Source organism: Sylvia atricapilla, chromosome 19 (assembly GCF_009819655.1).
Source record: "Sylvia atricapilla isolate bSylAtr1 chromosome 19, bSylAtr1.pri, whole genome shotgun sequence".
NCBI lineage: Eukaryota > Metazoa > Chordata > Aves > Passeriformes > Sylviidae > Sylvia > Sylvia atricapilla.
In genome coordinates, this window is record NC_089158.1 from 9088959 (window position 1) to 9095722 (window position 6764).

A 6764-nucleotide genomic window follows, 5' to 3' on the forward strand; every position below is an offset into this window, starting at 1 on the left:
GGAGCTTTAATTTGTTTTCGAGGCAGTTTTTTGCCGGACTGAAGCACATCAAGATCACCCAGAGCAAGTTTCTGTGCTGGCCCCTCAGCCCAAGGCTGAAGGTTTATATTTGTGGAGGAAGAAGCCTTAAAATCCAGAAATGACTGCCCTGTCCTCAAAACGTCCCCTGTATTGCAAGACCATCGCTCCAATCTGCCCCAGGGAATGGGAAATGCTGGGTCAGGTACATCCCTCCTGTGGCTGGGATGGATTTTCCAGGACCTGGCAGGCAGCGCTTGCCTTTGTGCATCCCCTGGGGGAGCTGGAACAAGGCGGCCCCGGATTTGTTCCCTCGTGCACACGCCTCCCTCTGTGCGATGGCTGTAGAAGGTTTTGGTGAAATCACCGTGTCGTAACAGCTTTTTGGAAAGGCTTGGCTGAGTTGGCGGTGAATTCCCAAAGGTAACGCTTAGCAGGGGATCAGGATGTTGTTTTTGGGGATAACCACGTGCCAGCTCATGGCAAGAGGAGGGCTCTATGCCATGCTGATGGATGCCAGGCTATTCCTGTGCCAGGGATTTGTACTGCTCTGCAATCCCAAGGGAATTTATTGGGATGACGATGCTGAGTATGTTCCATTTTGCTCTGGGCTCTTGCACCTTGAACTGCCAGGAGCAGGGGGAAGATGTTGCATTTTGGAATCCAATTGCATTTTTGTCTTGTTCGTTTCTTTTGCCTTTCCCTTATTTATTGATTTCCTGCAATGTTTAAGTGGTGAAAAAGTTGAGGATAAGTCATTCTGCCTTTTCATAGTTGTACAGTTGTGTAAATATAGTTTAACTCGAAGTGTCCTTAGGAAAAAAAAAAAAGCATTTTATAAAGAAATCATGAGGGAAAAGAAAATCACGAATCCCATTGAAACTGATTTGTTTCAGCACTACCCACACGTGGTGGCTAAAAATGGTTTAATGAATATAAAGATACATGGCAAGATAGAAACATCTCATTTGCTCACTAATTAGATCATGACAACACTCGAAACCCTTTCAGCACTCACCCAGCTCATCCCTGGGGTCTCCCTGCTTGGGGTTGCCCAAGGAATGATGAGGCATGGTGGGATGAGACTCCTGGGAAAACCTGCTGGGCTGTAAATGCTATTGACCCGTTATCCTCCTAAACAGAGTCCAGGGACTTTAAAAATAAATAATCTTACGGATAAAAATATCTTACAGGCAAAACCCCCCTCCTATTATTGATGCAGGCACTTAGAACCCACCAGCAGCACTTCCAGAGCTGTAATTGCTGGAGATAACCAGAGGCCTGGGGATGGAGCATCCCTGCTCCTTGCAGCTGGAGGAGGAAGCTCTGGCTCCCAGCAACGAAGGCAGGCAGGGTGAGCTGTCACCCCTCCCTCTGCCAGCTCTTCCCCCTGGCAATAACAGAGTCATTAATTAATGTTTGCACAGCACTTTGAAGATAAGTGCTGAACACAAGGATTCTTTTAAATGTGATGGGGCTTGTCCCCTAGCTGGGGGAAGCCCCTCTCAGTGAGGAGCAGAACTGCCAGTGCTCCCTGCCCGTCCCATTTCTTGGGTTTGATACACATCAAACACTCCAAGCAACGGAAAAAGGAAATAAATCTGAATAACTTGTTGCACTCATCAGCATAACAGCTGAGTTGCATATACATTGCCTTTGAAATAATACAAAAGCATGAATGAAATAGAGTCCTGCTACCTGTACTTCATTTCTTTTCTTTATTTACATGAAAAATGTTGCTCGTTGCCTGTGGTTCCCTGATGCACAAGGCCTTGCCACTGCATATTCCTGCTGAGCCACAGAACCTGAAGATAAGGAATTGCTGAGAGCGGCGTCGTGCCTCAGAAACTGTTCCTGTGCTGCTGGGAATGGCACTGAAGTGATGGTTCCATTACTAAGAAGAATATCCTGCTCCCTCCTCCTCCTCGAGGCTGCCTCCCTGATGGACTGTCACAGGAAACTATTTTGTACAAGGCAGGAAAAGACGTTTGGAGCTGTCAGAGCAGCAAGAGCATGAGGAGGCTGCCAGCTCTGCCACTCCCCATCGTGTGGTGGGACCCAGGCTCCAGTCAGTCAGGAGATATTTTAAGTGTCTTCTTGACCACATCTCCTTTTCCTTATGGAGTTTCTAGTAAGATGCAACTTTTCTTTTGATCTCTGTAGTATGTGCATATGTTTAGGGCGTCAAATCTGGTGGTCTCAGAGGAGACAGACCCCTCTGCCTCTCAGGCAGTGCCAGCACTGGCCCCACGCTGTGACCTCGGGGTGTGCCTAGGCTTTAAGTCAATCCTGGCTGGGGATATTAAGTGCTCAGCACCAGGGCAAACGAGGCCCTGCAGAACTAAGCACAGGGAAGCAGCTACAGCAGGGTTCAAAATTAGTCCAGGGCTGAAAATAGAGCCCTAAGGAGAGAGCTGCAAGCAGCCAGGGCTGTGAGTGTGCACGAGCTGCTCACTGCTCTGCTGGGGCCATCTCCAGCACTCATGACTGCCTTGGAAATCCTGAAAGGACAAGAGATAAAAATGTTCATTCATTTGAGTGTTTTCTCTCCCTGCTCCGCAGAGCACAGGCAGCAGCTGTTGGGCAAGACTGAAGGCAAAAAATCTCTTCCCAAAGAGAGCCACCTGCCTTTATTGGCTGCTGAGGACAAGCTGTGGCTGCCCATCCTCGGAAATGTTCCAGGCCAGGTTGGATGGGGCGTGGAGAAACCTGGGACAGTGGAAGGTGTCCCTCCCACTGAAGGGGTTTAGAACAAAATGATCTTTAAGGTCCTTTCCAAACCATTCCGGGAATGGAAGCTCTTCCTCTACATACCCAGGACCTATCTTCATGCTGTAAGTCCCAGGCCACAGCACATTTATATTTTTACAGAAGATACATTTTTTTTACAACATTAATTTAGATCTGCTGTCCGTGGGGACATCAGATATTCTGGGAACTGATACTCTATTCTACTCATAGTCTGCCAATATTGATAGTTGAAACACGGTGGAAAAAAACCAAAATCCCAGTTTTTTTATCCACTATGGCAGAAAACAAGCTCGAGGGTCCAACTCTGCTACCTGCAATGGATGTCATGTGTGAATATGGTGGTTTCTCAAAGGAATTGCCTGCAAGTAATTAACCTCAGAGCTCTGCTGGAAGACAAGTTGTGTCAGTTCATGTGTACACCTACTCTCAGTGCGTGAGGAATCCAGGAGACTAATAGGAAAATTATTTCATGTAGAAAAGCAATGCATTACCATTTTTCCAGAAGAAAAGCCTTGGAGCGTGTTTAGTAGTGGAGCACAGAAAGAAACAAGCAGCACACAAATTACAGATGAATTTGCTGCTGCTGAATATGGCAGAGTCATTTATTTTCTCATGGAAAAAGCAAACACACTTAACAATCCACTGGTGTGACCCTCCCACTTTAAATGCAGGCTTTTTATCTCCAGGACAAGTTTGAGGACGCTGGTGTGGGATGATGCCGAGTTCTTGACAAACCACTTCATCATCACCTCCAAAGTCTCCCAAAACATCAATTTCAGCTTCCACTTAAGGACATGCAAATGCCCTCAACAGCAGTTTCAGGGCTTTACCATAGAGGAAGAAGTGGCAGCACACTCCACACTGGACTGGAAGAGGTGCAGAAAGGAGAAAAAGGGGCAGAAAAAAGAGGTAATTCCAAGGCCAGGATCCTGCGTGCAGCAGAGGCATGGGAAAGGACAGAGCTCCCCTTTATGCTTTTTTCATTTTTTTTATTCCAAGAGTTTCAGGAGTCGAGGTGATACTGGCTTGGTTTTGTGAGGGTTGTCTGCCACCTTCTTAGAGCAGGTTTTTGTTCCTGATAAGTTTAACAACTGGATCCATTCCTTACCTCAAGGAAAAATATGTCAGAGGAAGAAGTAGGTCAGTTTTCTCCTGGTTACACCTTCACCCTCAACACAGGCCACCTGCTCCAGGGCTCCAAGAGCTGTTCTGTTCCTGCCGTGGGTCTAATGCCCAATTCACCATGAAAATGAAAGTATTCTTCTCAAATATAAGGAGATTTGGATTGGCCCTTAATGCTTAATCTAAAAACAAGAGCAGTTTGTTCCGATAACACAACAAATCAACAGCCTGTAACCACTGTGCTGAAAACCGAACCCTTCGAACAGAGATTATAAAACAACCAGCAAGCTGTTTGCAAAGACACTTTAATTGCACACAATCCTGCAATATGGAAGAGTGATAGGGGCTGGAATGACCTTTGGACACCAGATCTTATTTCCTGGTGACACAAACAAAGAATGCCCTCCCCTTGCACTTTGAGAAGACACAGGGAAATTCACGTTGAATCTTAAGACAGACCCGAATGAATCTTTAATGATTCTGAAATATTCATATAATCTACCAGTTACACGCAGCAGGAAAATAATTTATGAGAATCATAACAAAATTAGGGGGAATAAGGTCAGTCTGCTATGGCTGTTGTGCAGCTAAACTTATAATCATGGCTTCAGTAGATGGATATGAAGATAATTCATCTGGCCAGCACAGACATTAAAGGCTCGAAGCTCAACCATGCAGATTTACTTTTCAGATGAGCCCTAAAACTTGTCAAGTGAGCTAATCTGCAGGATCTGTTTTGATCACTGGTATGCAGTGGTGGCCAAAACTGCACTGAGTTTTGGGCACTACAAGATAAACAAGATCTGAAGCTGCTAGAGAGCATCCACAGGAGGCCGTGAAGATGGTTTGGTGTCTGTGCAGGAAGATGGTTTGGACTCAGTGATCCCTGCAGGTTCCTTCCAGCTCAGGATATTCCATGATTCTATTCCAGGACTCTGTGACCCCTGATTGCCATGTGGACAGCAGGACAGCAGCCTCTACACAGGCCTGGGAGACAAGAGCATTTCTAGCAATAAAACCTGCATCTTGAACCTGTCACATATTTCTTGCAGATCATGATGTAAAGCACGGAAAGGAATTCTCTTTTTGCCAAGAAATGTAAGATGTGTAAGTCAGGTTTCGTCCTGAAAACCGTCTTTGAGTCCTTTGATGGTGAGCAGGGAGTAACTCAGCAAATCTTGAAGGACATTATTTGTAATACCATGAAGAAAAGTATTACTGATACTTTTTCATACAAACCCAATGTTTTATTGAGCCGTGCTGACAGCAGAGAGAAATTTCAACCCTTCCCGCACTTAAGAAAACGACTGCTTTGAAACAGAGGAATCTATCACGGCACCTAAAGGTTCCTACAGCTGGTGATTTTTCCACCTCCTCCCCAAACCCCTGCAGACCCCACATTGTCCCCAGGCTGTGGGTTAGGAGGGGCAGGACCTGCCTGACAGGTCACTGGAGTGGGACACAGCTCAAGTCGCTCCTGTTCACCCCATTTTTAACCAAAGAGGCTGTTTCTCCATCATGGCTCCCACAGGCTGGACCCTGGTGCTCTGCCGGCAGCCGTGCCCCTCAGGATGGGGTAGGGGATGCGGGCGGCAGGGCTGGGAGGGCAGGAGGACTGTGATGGTTGTGGGTCCGTGAGGATGGTCTGTGAGGGGTTATAGGTCCGTGATGGGCTGTGGCTCTGTGAGCGGCTGTGGCTGTGTGATGGGCTGTGGGTCCGTGATGGGCTGTGGGTCCATGAGGGGCTGTGGGTCCATGACGGGCTGTGGCTGTGTGATGGGCTGTGGGTCCGGGAGGGGCTGTGGCTCTGTGGGGAGCTGTGGGTCTTTGGCTCTTTGAGGGGCTGTGGGTCTGTGACGGGCTGTGGGTCCATGGGAGCTGTGGGTCCATGACGGGCTGTGGCACTGTGTAGGGCTGTGGCTCTGTGAGGGGCTGTGGCTCTGTGAGGGGCTGTGGGTCCATGGGGAGCTGTGGGTCCGTGAGGGGCTGTGGGTCCATGACGGGCTGTGGCTCTGTGTTGGGCTGTGGGTCCGTGAGGGGCTGTGGCTCTGTGAGGGGCTGTGGGTCTGTGAGGGGCTGTGGCTCTGTGAGGGGCTGTGGGTCCGTGATGGGCTGTGGGTCCATGAGGGGCTGTGGCTCCGTGAGGGGCTGTGGGTCCATGACGGGCTGTGGCTCTGTGAGGGGCTGTGGCTCCATGACGGGCTGTGGCTCTGTGAGGGGCTGTGGCTCCGTGAGGGGCTGTGGCTGTGTGAGGGGCTGTGGGTCCATGAGGGGCTGTGGCTCCGTGACGGGCTGTGGGTCTTTGGCTCTGTGAGGAGCTGTGGGTCCATGGGGAGCTGTGGGTCCGTGACGGGCTGTGGCTCTGTGAGGGGCTGTGGCTCCGTGAGGAGCTGTGGGTCCGTGAGGAGCTGTGGGTCCATGAGGGGCTGTGGGTCCATGACGGGCTGTGGCTCCGTGAGGGGCTGTGTGTCCATGATGGGCTGTGGGTCCGTGATGGGTTGTGGCTCTGTGGGGAGCTGTGGGTCCATGGGGAGCTGTGGGTCCATGACGGGCTGTGGCTCTGTGAGGGGCTGTGGCTCTGTGAGGGGCTGTGGGTCCATGACGGGCTGTGGGTCCATGACGGGCTGTGGGTCCATGACGGGCTGTGGCTCTGTGAGGGGCTGTGGCTCTGTGTTGGGCTGTGGGTCCATGAGGAGCTGTGGCTCCATGACGGGCTGTGGCTCTGTGAGGGGCTGTGGCTCTGTGTTGGGCTGTGGGTCCATGACGGGCTGTGGCTCCATGACGGGCTGTGGGTCCATGGGGAGCTGTGGGTCCATGACGGGCTGTGGCTCCGAGAGGAGCTGTGGCTGTGTGAGGGGCTGTGGCTCCGTGAG